This window comes from Hakea prostrata, chromosome 5 (assembly GCF_041222555.1).
Source record: "Hakea prostrata isolate BN-2017 chromosome 5, UWA_Hpros_2, whole genome shotgun sequence".
Classification (NCBI taxonomy): domain Eukaryota; kingdom Viridiplantae; phylum Streptophyta; class Magnoliopsida; order Proteales; family Proteaceae; genus Hakea; species Hakea prostrata.
The window spans coordinates 55,184,703-55,197,000 of record NC_142604.1 but is presented as its reverse complement, the minus strand read 5'-3'; the positions used below and the strand labels follow the sequence as shown (position 1 = coordinate 55,197,000).

At 36.6% G+C, this 12,298-nt stretch overlaps 1 long non-coding RNA gene across 1 annotated transcript; it reads left to right on the top strand.

Annotated features, from left to right (window-relative positions):
* Positions 1–10,187: 10,187 nt before the first annotated feature.
* Positions 10,188–11,514, top strand: LOC149016643 (uncharacterized). The gene is made up of 4 exons (XR_016173710.1): positions 10,188–10,253; positions 10,455–10,486; positions 10,577–10,722; positions 10,877–11,514. It is a non-coding gene; the product is annotated as an uncharacterized LOC149016643 (long non-coding RNA).
* Positions 11,515–12,298: the final 784 nt, after the last annotated feature.

Below are 12,298 nucleotides of genomic sequence, written 5' to 3'. Positions count from 1 at the left end.
GGTTACCTCTGTTGGGATCTTGGGTAAAGGGGTTAAGCCTTCATCAGGCATCTATGGCTGGGGTTTAAGCCAACACTCTTTTACCACAACCATTGGCATGAGTACTAGCGCATGTCGGGGTTTCTAATCCAATGCGAGGTCATACTAGTAACACACTATATGAAGTCCAGATACATCCCAAATGGCACTAACCAACTCGTTTCCATATCCTTCACAACCTAGGAATGAGAATCCTCACAAACTAGCTACTGTTGTTGGACTCCACTCCCTAAGCCTATGGTCATCCACATATTATTTGGGCGGAATGCTCTCATGACTCCTCACGACACCCAAGCCGCTCCTTTGACATCCATGAGCCCAACCCTAACATATGCAACCTACCATTGCATGAACAACAGTGGACCACTGAGTCTCCGCACGAACTGGTTACCGTTGTAGGATGAAACAAAGTCACATCACTATTGTCACGGGTCATCCAGCTTCAATTCCCCTGCTGAAAGGGTAATAGCATGTGGGGTACCTAGCCATGCAATTCTAGACTCCCTAGGTATGTCATCCAGTAGTCGTGATAGCGTTGGAGGCATCAGTGAGCATGTGTCCCATACCACAACCCTCTGATATCTCAAGCAAAGATACACAATTGGATACCCTTTCCATCACAACTACACTACATTATTCACCACCATACCATAATCAGTTGTTCAATATCACAAGTGATAAAGTACATAAAAGAACATCACAAACAAGTATACAACAGTGCTAACATGCTTAATACAATTGCAGCAAGGTACATGATTAATAAATAATAAAGAAAGCAGCTGATTCATCATGCACATGTTATTGCATAGAGACAATATAGTGTGTCCTTACATATAATTAAGTAAAAGATTACTAAAGTGCAATCCAATAACAATTATAAGACTTCCAACAAAGTCAGAGGTCACCGAACATAGGGTTACAAGAATACATAAGAGTCATGAGTCAAATCAAAGCGAAATCAAAAGTCACATAGCCGCTGTGACCTAGCCGGTCGCGGACTGGTCGGTTGGGTCAAGCGACCGCCCTTGTTACAGACAGTTTTCCAGATCCGAAAATTGGAAGTTTTGATCATCCAATCTATTCGCTTTTGGGATGATCTTAGTCCGAAATTCAATCTTAATAAGTCTATAACAAGTGCCAAAATAGAAACCAAAAATAACAAGATCAAATACCCAAAATCTTCTCCCTTGATTAAGATCCATCATTTATTCAAATGCAGGGATTCTTTTTTTGGATAGGATCTTCTCAAAATCATTGAAAAGGGAATAGACCTAATCACAAATAGGTTACCACAAACAAAAGGAGAGGGATCTGCATCAATCCAAAGCTGAAGGAAGAGAATGGGTGAATGGAGACCCACTTACCTCAACCAGATTCACAAAATAGATGGGGGAATGGATCTAGATCACAATCCTTGCTTCACTCACCTTCCAGAACGTATCCTTTGCCTCCTAACCATCCAAAACAGCAATTCCAAATATAATAATACCGTAATAGGGTGGGGTTTGCAATTTATAGAGGACAGGGGGAAATTAGGGTATTTTCCCGGCAGGCGACCATGGTGGTCGCTTGGGGCGGTTGATTGGGCCACTGCCCCTAGTACATTGTTGTACATGGGTGCTTTGCTCAAGGGATTGACTCCCAATCTCAACCTAACCCTAAAAAATACAATAGGAAGGTCTTACCTTCACTCCATACATTTTCAAACACTTCATCACTTCCACCAAGGATCCAACTTCCCAACAATGCAGGTTCTTCATCAAAAGAATCCAGATCCATGGGTTGAGGATATGGATCATGGACTTTAATCTGAATACTCCACTACTTATTCTGATGGCTTGACCTTCGGGTTATCGAACCTGCAATACGGATTCCGGGTTAGAATTACGAGGGTTGTTACACTTTGACCGAAACATGGGCTTCAATCCGGATTGCCCACAGCTTCTTTCGGCCAGAGCTTTGAGTACTTGGACCTGCAATTCAGGTTTCAGGTTGGAAATATGGGTGTTATTACAGGATGCCTCATTGTTCCAAGAGTACGAGACGCCGGCAACTGATGCGTATGACATACCAGATTACTGGATTGACAATGAGCATGATTACATGTGTGCATGTCTGGACTATTCATACAAAGCTTAGTCCTATGCTTAGGAAGATGGAGATCAAAGAGACTAAGATATTTAAATATCATATTTATCACCTAATTAAAGATACATATTTGATATAAACCTTAGGAGAATTAAATTCTTCTTTCTTTCCTAATATGATTTTCCATTTCTAAATATCAGTTTTGATTACACTTCCACATTATTTGAGATCCGTTTGAATATTTTTTTATTCATAAATATTAATTAATTATTGATTTTGATTATTTCCTACTTATGATTGTGTTATTATGTGGAATGGTATGTGATTGCATATGAATCTAATCATGTGACTATGGATCACTCCCTTAGGTATTCGAGTGGATTGGATACTGGCTGGGCAGATGTGACAGAATGGTATGAGAGCCAAGGTTTACTTGAAATCCTAACCTTGAAACATGATAACAGAGCCTCCTGAGTCATAGACAGGAAGTGACTCAAAATACTAAAGTCAATAATAGGTACAACCGAGAACTAGATATCGAACGAAAAATTTAAAATGAAGCGTAAAACACCAAGTTTGAATAATATATAATAATTACGGTGAAACAAATGTGCACATTTTATACAAAGGAAAGAGATTCATAATCAATGATAATTAATATGAAACAAGCATAAACTGAATTTCATTGAATTAACAAGTAAATATTTACACAATCGGCATTGTCACATGCTATAACAAAAAGGGAATAATTGACTAGGTTAAAGCTAAAGCTATTATAATTGAAGTCAACGTAGATTAGAATCCTACAACTAACAACCTATCGTGATGGATGTCCCTAGAAGGCTGGAACCATGTGCTTCACTAATATGTCTAAGCACGTGAAAGGCATACCTCATCCTCTACCAGAGCAAGACGAGCATCCATTTGAGTCAAGCAGACCCCCATCTCAACCTGTTGAGTCTCAATCATCTCAAGAGTGGAGAAAAGCTAGACCACTGTATTGGATCTGCAGGTGGTGGGTCTGTAGGCTAGTTTAGAAAAGCCTGATGTGACGGACCCCCTACCTCCATCTGGCGAGGCGGAACATCATCCTACTCCTCCTAGTTCTCCTTCTCCGGCTCCTGATTCCTCTCCTGATCGTCGGCTTGACTCTCGTCCTGCTCCTCCTCGTGGTGATCCTCCTCACCTGGCCCTCCTCCATGAACTTCAGTGACCCTACCTCTCCCTGGAAACCCATCATGAAAATCAAAAGCCTCCCGATGACTTCACCCAAATTGTTGTGAAGAACCTCTGTATCCTCTAAGCTGACATTGAAGCGTCGAAAAATGTGAGTAAGTAATCGTATGAAGGTAAGGTTCAAGTCCTGGCTCCTCTTAAGATCATAGCTCTCAGGATAATGTAGGCTAAGTCGATGCAATAGCCTATGTATAGAAAATTTCATGAAGGTCTACATCAGAGAAATCCTACCTTGGTGCCCTCCTTTTGGCTCTATGTTCCCACCTACAATATGAGCAGAAATTTGGGCAGTGGGAAGTGGGAACCATATCAATAGCATTGTTGATGCAATCACAATCCTCATCATCGCATAGAATGGAGCAAATAGCTGCACGCTCGAAAGGTAAGAGATAGTCACCATCCTCTGTGGCAAAAGGAACCCACCAGCGCTGATTTTGAATAGATGGACGTGCAGGATGCATGCTAGAACCTCGGTGTAGAAGCGAATGCAAGTCTTCCATACCCTAGTGAAGACCACAAGATGCCAACCGCCCTGACCATCGCCCTCCTCCTCGTATGTTAGGCTACTGAAGAAATACTTAACTAGTTCTAGATAGACTGGCTCATCTACGTATAGCATGCCCTCCTAGTCTAGAGCCAAAAACCTCTCTCCACATGGAAGGCCACCAAATCCTAAGTGATGACTAGCCTCCCATACTCAATAGGGGAAGTCTCAAAGTATGTATGGTATAAGAACTTCGTATGCTAAGAATCAAAGAAATCTAGATGCTCAATACCCCCTCTCGGACCCAGTGCATAGCCCCTATGTCGCATGGGTCCATGACGTCCTCAGTGTGCCCTAGAAGCAGCTCTGATAAGGAGAGATGAAGGAAATATCAGTTAATGAAGAAAAATTCAGCAAGAAGCATTTTAATCAAAGAGGGAAAACAGTGATTTTGAGGAAATTGCAAGATTTGGGTCAAGACACATTGTGAATGATAGGGATTATGTTTTGAATTAAGGTTGTTGCATACGAAAATGTTTTTAACAAAACTCCCATTGGATTTCCAATCAAAGATAAAACTCACCAAGAACTGAAAATTTTGTTAGAGAAATGTGAAGATTTGATTGACGATGTGGGAAACAAGTTTAGAAGACAATGTAGTTGGTGGAAAATGGTCTGGAAGTAAAGAAGAACACTTCTAAACATGTATCAAACAATAACTCAAGCCTATCTCATAATTTGAAATAGGACCACCATGAAACTAAAGTGATCTGAGATGAAACGGTTACTTACCTATGATTTGTTGTTAAGAATCATGTAGATGACGTTGTGGAAGCTCAAGGAAACCCTAAAATCACCTTTGGAGACAAGTAGAACTTTTTCTTTAGAGCCAAGAGGAAGTTTATGAAAAATGAGAGTGAGTTGAAGTGAAATGGTAGGCCATTTAAAGACCCAATTTCGCGTGCTTGAGCAAGGGCGACCCTACCCCCCTAGTTGCCTAGCATTAATATTTTTGAGGATTTTTGGATTTTTCAACATATGGATGCTTTGTTTGATGCACATTAGTGATGTTTGAGACACAATATGTATGCTTTTGGATGTTGAATTGTGGTTTGAATAAATCATTTGTCTAGGAGCTAATAATTTATCAACCAAGTGTGTCACCTTGGGGAGCTCTTGTTTTATTCGTAAAGAGAAATATGGTAGCATGCATTTGTGCATCGACTACTAGGAGTTGAACAAGTTAACTATCAAGAATATATATCCAGTACCTAGGATTGATAACCTTTTTGATCAATTGAAGGGTGTAGTAGTTCAAAGATAGATTTGAGAACTAGATATCATCAACTCAAAGTGAAGTTAAGTGATACTTGCAAGCAAGGTTTAAAGTATCCCACGATACCATACGATACTAGTCGATACGTATCCGTATTTGACCCAACCGATACGATACATCTCGATACGTCTCTCCATTGAATTACACTAAAATACATTAGCCAGAGCGATACAATACTCGATACAAGACAATACGTCTCTTAAAATCACCTGACCGATATGATACTCGATACCGATCCTTTAAACCTTGCTTGCAAGACGACATTTATGACTCATTATGGACAGTATGAGTTTAGGGTGATAGCATTTCGGTTGATGAATGCCCTTGCAGTATTTTTGGATCTGATGAACTAAGTATTCCAGGATGTCCTAGATATGTTCGTGAGCGTGTTCATCAACGACATCTTGATCTACTTGAATACTAAAGAAGAGCATGTGGAACATCTCCACTTTGCTTTACAAAGGCTAAGAGAGAAGAAGTTGTTTGCCAAATTCAATTAGTGTGAGTTTTGTCTATTAAAGGTAGTGTTTCTCGGCTATATAGTTTCAATGAAAGGAATTCAAGTGGAACCTGACAAGGTCAAGGCAGCTGCAGATTGGGATAGACCTAAGACTATGACCGAGATTAGAAGTTTTTTGGGAATGGCAGGATACTACAAAAGGTTTATCAAGAATTTCTCTAGATTATTTTCTCCTATGACCAAACTTACTAGAAAAGGAGTGAAGTTCATTTGGAGTGATGTTTGTGAGAAAAATTTTCAAAAGTTGAAGAAGACACTAACAAGTGCTCCAGTGTTGATAGTACTAGACGACTCTAAAGGCTTAGCAAGTCTATATTGATGCATCAAAGATTGGATTTGGATGTGTTCTAATGCAAGAGGAAAAGGTAATGGCATATGCTTCAAGACAACTTAAGGATTATGAGCATAACTACCCAACTCATGATCTAGAATTAGTAGCTATAGTTTTTGTATGAAAGATCTAACATAACTATCTATATTAGAATGGAGTGCCATGTACGTGGACCATGAGAGTCTAAAGTACTTCTGTAATATCCGCAACTAAAGCATAGGGGTAGTCTTGGCTTTTTGTATTGATATTCGAATAATTACTGTTAAAGGCTGAACTAGTATGGGATTAACATAGTTACTAGAATTTATTTGCTAAATTCAATCATAAGTTGAGTATTAGTTAAATGGTTGACAATCACCTTGAATAAAGAATGGGGTCCAAGGTTCAATGCCTCATAGCTAGCTACATAAATTATATTACACATTTTGATATTGTTTTAACCTCATCCAGATCTACTTTAGAATCAGGGGAGTTCATGCGTGGAAGTCAAAAACATTGCATAAATAAAAGAATGATTAAATGATAAAGAAAATATTGCATAAATAGGGAGATATGCATAATTAGGGAATAAAAGACAAATCAAATATTGTATGAGAGAGAAAATATGTAATCAAATAAAAAGAGAAATCCAATATTGAGGGAATCAAGTATTGAGAGAAACTAAGTATGGGAATATAAGGAAAATGTGGGAATTTAGGAGGAGATGGTTGATAGAATCGTGGAGTTAGGAGGATGGAATATTGAGGAGAGAGAAATGGATGGTAGGAGGAGGAAATATTGAGAGGAGAGAGAAATTGATGGTGAAAGAAACGTGGAGTTTAGGAGGATTTAGGTGTAGTTTAGGAAGAGACAATATTGAGAAATCTTGAGGAATATTGAGGAATATTGAAGGGAGAGAAGAAAGATGATGAGAATGTCGAGTTAATGGTGAGTATATTAAACAAGAGAATTGAGAGCCTATATTGGTGAAGCAAGAATAGAGAAGAAAGAGGGTGCAGAGAAAAGAAGAAGATAATTTAGAGCGTTGAAGACCCTCTATCTAAGGGTGATATTCTTTTTGTGATTTCTTCACGGTAAGTGCAATCTTCATACTTCCAATATGTTATCGTTTTCTTTTTCTACAATCATATTTATAGTTTTACATGACTTCTTAGTAATTGATTCTTTTCTTGAATTTATAACTTATCTTGATTATAAATACGTTTTAGATGATGTTCGATTTACATAGTTTATTAGTATATGATTTATTCTTTTGATTTATAATTTGATTTTGAGTATGAATACATTTTAGATTTTGTCTATCTTGATTTATTAGTATTTTGTCTTTGAGTATATAAATATGTATTCTTTTAGATTATGTTTTATGAAATTATTATGATCTACCAATAGTTAATCTTTCCCTTGAATTTATTAATCTTTTCTATAAGCATGAATGTATCTTTAGATTTGTGTTTTATTGGGTTAATTATTATTGTATTATGCATCAATTTTATAATGGACTATATCCAAAATTCATCATTTTCATATGATCTTGCATTGTTTGCATATGATTCATCAAGACATGTCATGATCATATTAGCATTATGTGTGATGCTGAGTTAGTAGATGTTTTGGATGAGAGTGTATGTTAAGGTTGTGTAACGCGCGCAGGCCATGTAACGGCATGGAACATACATTGATTCTAAAACATTTGGTTAAGGTAGATGGATGTTGGGCTGTGTAACGCGCGCAGGCCATGTAACGGCATGGGACATCCGATCGACCTTAGACCATGTATGCATGTGAGTTGGTAGTTGTGGTTTTGGATGAGAATGTATGTTAAGGCTGTGTAATGTGCGCATGCCATGTAACGGAATGGAACATACATTGAGTTTGGAAACATTTGGGTTATGGTAGATGGATGTTAGGCTGTGTAACGCGCGCAGGCCATGTAACGGCATGGGGCATCCTATCGACCCTAGACCAGTGAGGGTGTGGTTTATTTATATCTTCTTAGCATCATTGAGTCTCATTCATATCATTGGGCATGTCATGACTTTATTTTCTCATTTATACATGTTAGTTAATTTTATTTGTATAAGATTCTATTTAATTAAATATCAAATATAAAAAGAAAGGAAACTGTTGATATGTGTTAGGTTGTACTTGCTAAGTTTCTTCCCGAAACATACCCCTTACTTCTACAGATGATGGACTTGATCAGAAGGATTATGGATATTCAGAGGATGAAGATCAAGATCATGTCTACTACATCTCTTAGGATAGATAAATATTGAAATTTCCTATTAATTGTAAATCTTCGATTCTAGACTTTTATTTGGATTTCATTAAAATTATGAGACAATTCATGGAAGCATTTTGATTTATATTTGAATATTTTTCGCTGCGATCATTTATAGTTTTGGTGGATTTTATTATTCGCATTGTCTGTGGAAACCCTCTTAGTGTATTTTGGTTCACTACCTAAGTAACGTCGATCCTTGATCAATGACGACTTTCTCCTTACATGGAGATTGGGGCGTTACAACTTCACCTACTACAACAAATTAAATATGAGGCAAAGTAAATGGTTAGATTTAGTAAAAGATTACGATTGTGATATTTAGTATCATCATGGAAAAGCCAATGTAGTTGCTAAAGAGCAACTGTGAAGAAATAGATTTGGTTTTTATCCATGTGTTAGAAAGTGGTTATTTTAAATAAGTTCACATTCAGTCTCTTTCTTAGTGGCCAAAGTCCACCTATTGTCTCTTCCTTACAAGGTTCACTCAACACAATTGGCTAAAGACGCCATTATGTGTTGGATACGGCTTATTATATTTATTTTGTGTGAATTACTGATAGGATTCTAATTTTTATTTTATTTTATTTATCTTGATGATGTAATTCTTTTTTTCTTTTTTTTTTCCCATCACAGACATATGTGACGTCCCCATCTCCATCTACAGGAGAAGGTCAACGTTTGTAAAGGATCAATGTTACTTAGGGAATGAACAAAAACCCTTGAAGGGTTTATTTGTTGGTTATGTAGATTTATAAAGTTACTCTGATTTATGGCAGAATTTAATTATCTCAAAGTTAGACAAAAATAATATTTACATAATAATTCATGAAGCTCAAAAATTTCAAAATATACTTGATCTCTTGAAAATATTTATTTTTTGGCTAAAGTCATTTGTATTAAAATTAAGAATTAAAAAAAAAAAAAAAACATTTGTATAGCATTGATCTCTTACCTTCTGGCTTACACCCCCTAATATTCCAAAAGAATATCTTCTTACAAAAATTTTAAGATGGAAAAATGCCTTGCCTGTTAGAAGAGCCAATGACCTCCTAAGAATTAGGATCAATAAAAATTCTCAAATTAAAATATCCTACAAAATAAAACATACATGGTATCCTTCCTCCTCCACGTAAACTCCCATTCATTGGATTGAGTTCATCATTTCTAGAAATAAAAGATAAGTTTATGACGAAACTTAGCAAGTACAACTGTAACAAATCAATAAATTTTGTCAATTAATGCAGGATTGGTAGAGTGATAAGATCCATAGTCCATACTTTTCAGTGGACAGGTCGCGGAATCGACCCTTTTAGACGGTATATGTAATATCCCCCCCCCCCCCCCCCCCCCCAAAAAAAAATATAGATAAAGCTCATGTTCAATAATTTTTTCTTTCTAAACAAATAAGATAATTCGTGTATTGCAAATTTAATGGATAATCTGTGCTGCCACATAACTTGTGCTGTACAACAACTCTATCATCCACCTCACTCAAAATACTAATGCTTATCAAGTATTTCAAATTTAGTGCATGATCTATGCCGTTGTGATCTTTTTTGATTTTCAATTATAGAAAAATGAGTTCATTAGCCTGAATACAAAAGAAGACCCAAATAGACTTTTGAAGTTTGAACGCAAAAGTACCAGTTGTTTTACTTTTACCATGTGTTAGAAAGTGTTTATTTTAAGGAAATCCACATTGAGTCTCCTTTTTAATTGGCTTAGGTCCACCTTATTTTCCTTTAAACTAGTGTCATTAGTCCAGCTAATCCCTGTGGTTATGAAAAAAGGCAAATAGACAATTAAGAAGTGTGAATTCTAAATTCAAATCGTTACTGGCCTTGTGAATGTGTAATATAAATAGAACGTTTGAGATGTCAAGTCACCACCATTAATCTTTCTCAAAGGCAGCTTCACGGGCTTTGGCATTCAAAGGTAATACCACTCACTGTTGTTTATTTCTTGTACTTCCATTTTCATGTATATCCAACCTTTGTAGTTCCCTTAATATGAAGGTTGCATATAGATCCAGTGAATTGCTGGAATAGGATTCACTCAGTTAGAGGTTCTAATTAATAAACTTGAACCTGCAACCTACACTTTTAACTTCTGAATGTTTTCTGGTTTGGATCATAGAGAAACCTTGGCAGACACTTCTTCACTCAATGGTATGTCTTCTCGCGTGTTCGCTTTCATTTCTTCTTTTCTGTGTATTCAAATCTTCTTATTAACTGCAGTTTGTGCCTGCAAATGTACAGGCAGACAACACCTATTCTGAGGATTGCCAAAAGTTAATAGATTCAATGAGTGAGTCAATGATAGACAAATGGATCTTGGGAGAGATGTTGAGGACCCCAAATGACAAGTTAAAAGAGAAACATGGACCCCTCAAACCATATGTCAGGTAAGGATTTTCATGTAACTTTTACTTTGTTGTTCTATTCAGAGATTTACTATTCTATTTTTGTAATCCATTTCGTTTAAGCATATGAACTCATGAAATCGTCCAATTCTTTGTGGTTCATAATTTCTCCTTTTCGCTTCGATCAATGAAAAAGTTATGGAATAGGGGAAGAAGACCAGCAGTGGCCACACTATATGGTTTCAGGAGTTAAAATGCCCAACACAGAACTTGTAATACCAAAAGAAGAGGTCAGCGAACGTCAGCGTTTCAAGTGTACAAGCAAATTTGTAATTGGTGACGTGGGGCTGAAGGATTTTGAAACTACAGCAACAGCAGAAATGCCATTCGATTGCACGGTACAAGACTTATGTGAACATTTAAAGCATCAGTATGAATATATGATCGACTCGGAACGAGAAACGTACGTATTGAAGTATGGAGACTTGACTCTTGAAAATTCCAAGAAGTTGTTAGACTACAATATATCTAAATCTTTTTGGAGAACCCTTACGTTTGAGAAGCTGAACAAGGGTTCCACAAGCAGCAACATCCTCCAGTTTCGCAAGGCTAATTAATCAAATATTATTCACTTTCTGCAATTTTTCTTGAATTGAGTTGTATGTTAAGTATGGTTTGGTCGCATTTCAGATTATTAATCAATCTTATTGGTGAGTGTGGATCGTGTATTAGTTGCTTCAGATGAATAAAGATAATATAATTATGGAGTACTATTTCTACCACATCATGCAAGTGGGTATTGAATTTAGGGTAATTTTTTTTTGGACTCCCTCTCTTCTAAGTTTGGTCCAAGACATTTTTAATCCAAATAAAATAGCACATTTTTTTGTTCTATTCAACTTATTTGTTCCATGTAGGCTCTGTGAGAGAGACCACTTATGGGAAGTTCGCAATGGAAACAAACATTAAGTAGATAATAAAAACATATAGTTTGGATCCCCTAAAGAAAGTTTCAGATTAGATAGTTTGGATTTGCTTGGCATCATGCACCTCATGCATCAATCGATAGAATAGGATAGAGAGCAGAGTTCCAGGAATCAAATCTTCTTTTTTTCCTTTTTTTTTTTTTTTTTTTTTTTTTTTTTACTGGTATTTTTTTAATACTAGAAGTTAAATGCCATCTGTAAGGGTCGAATCCACAACCTCTTCATTGAGAAGTATGGATCTTTACCACTCAACCAATCCTGCATGGGCAATTAAATCTTGACTAAGTGTTCTGAGAATAATTTCTTGATTAAGCTCTGACATGAGATTTAGTAATTAAAAATTTAGAACTTTGTTAGAAAAAGCTTTCTACTGGAGATTTTGACAGTACTCGTGATCATGTAAATTGTGGGATATCGATCAAAATCAATGAAGGATTTCCCCTTTTTTGGGTAAGAATCAACGAAGAATTTCAAGTGACCACATATCAAATTAGCTAAAGATTGTAAATTGAGTAGCTGCATTTAAGACAAAGAAACCATAAAATTGGGACACAAAAGAAAACGAACTACAAACTCATTGTAGGTCTGGCCTTTAAATCTGGGGCACAAGGAGCAGAAAACTTAGCAAGCAA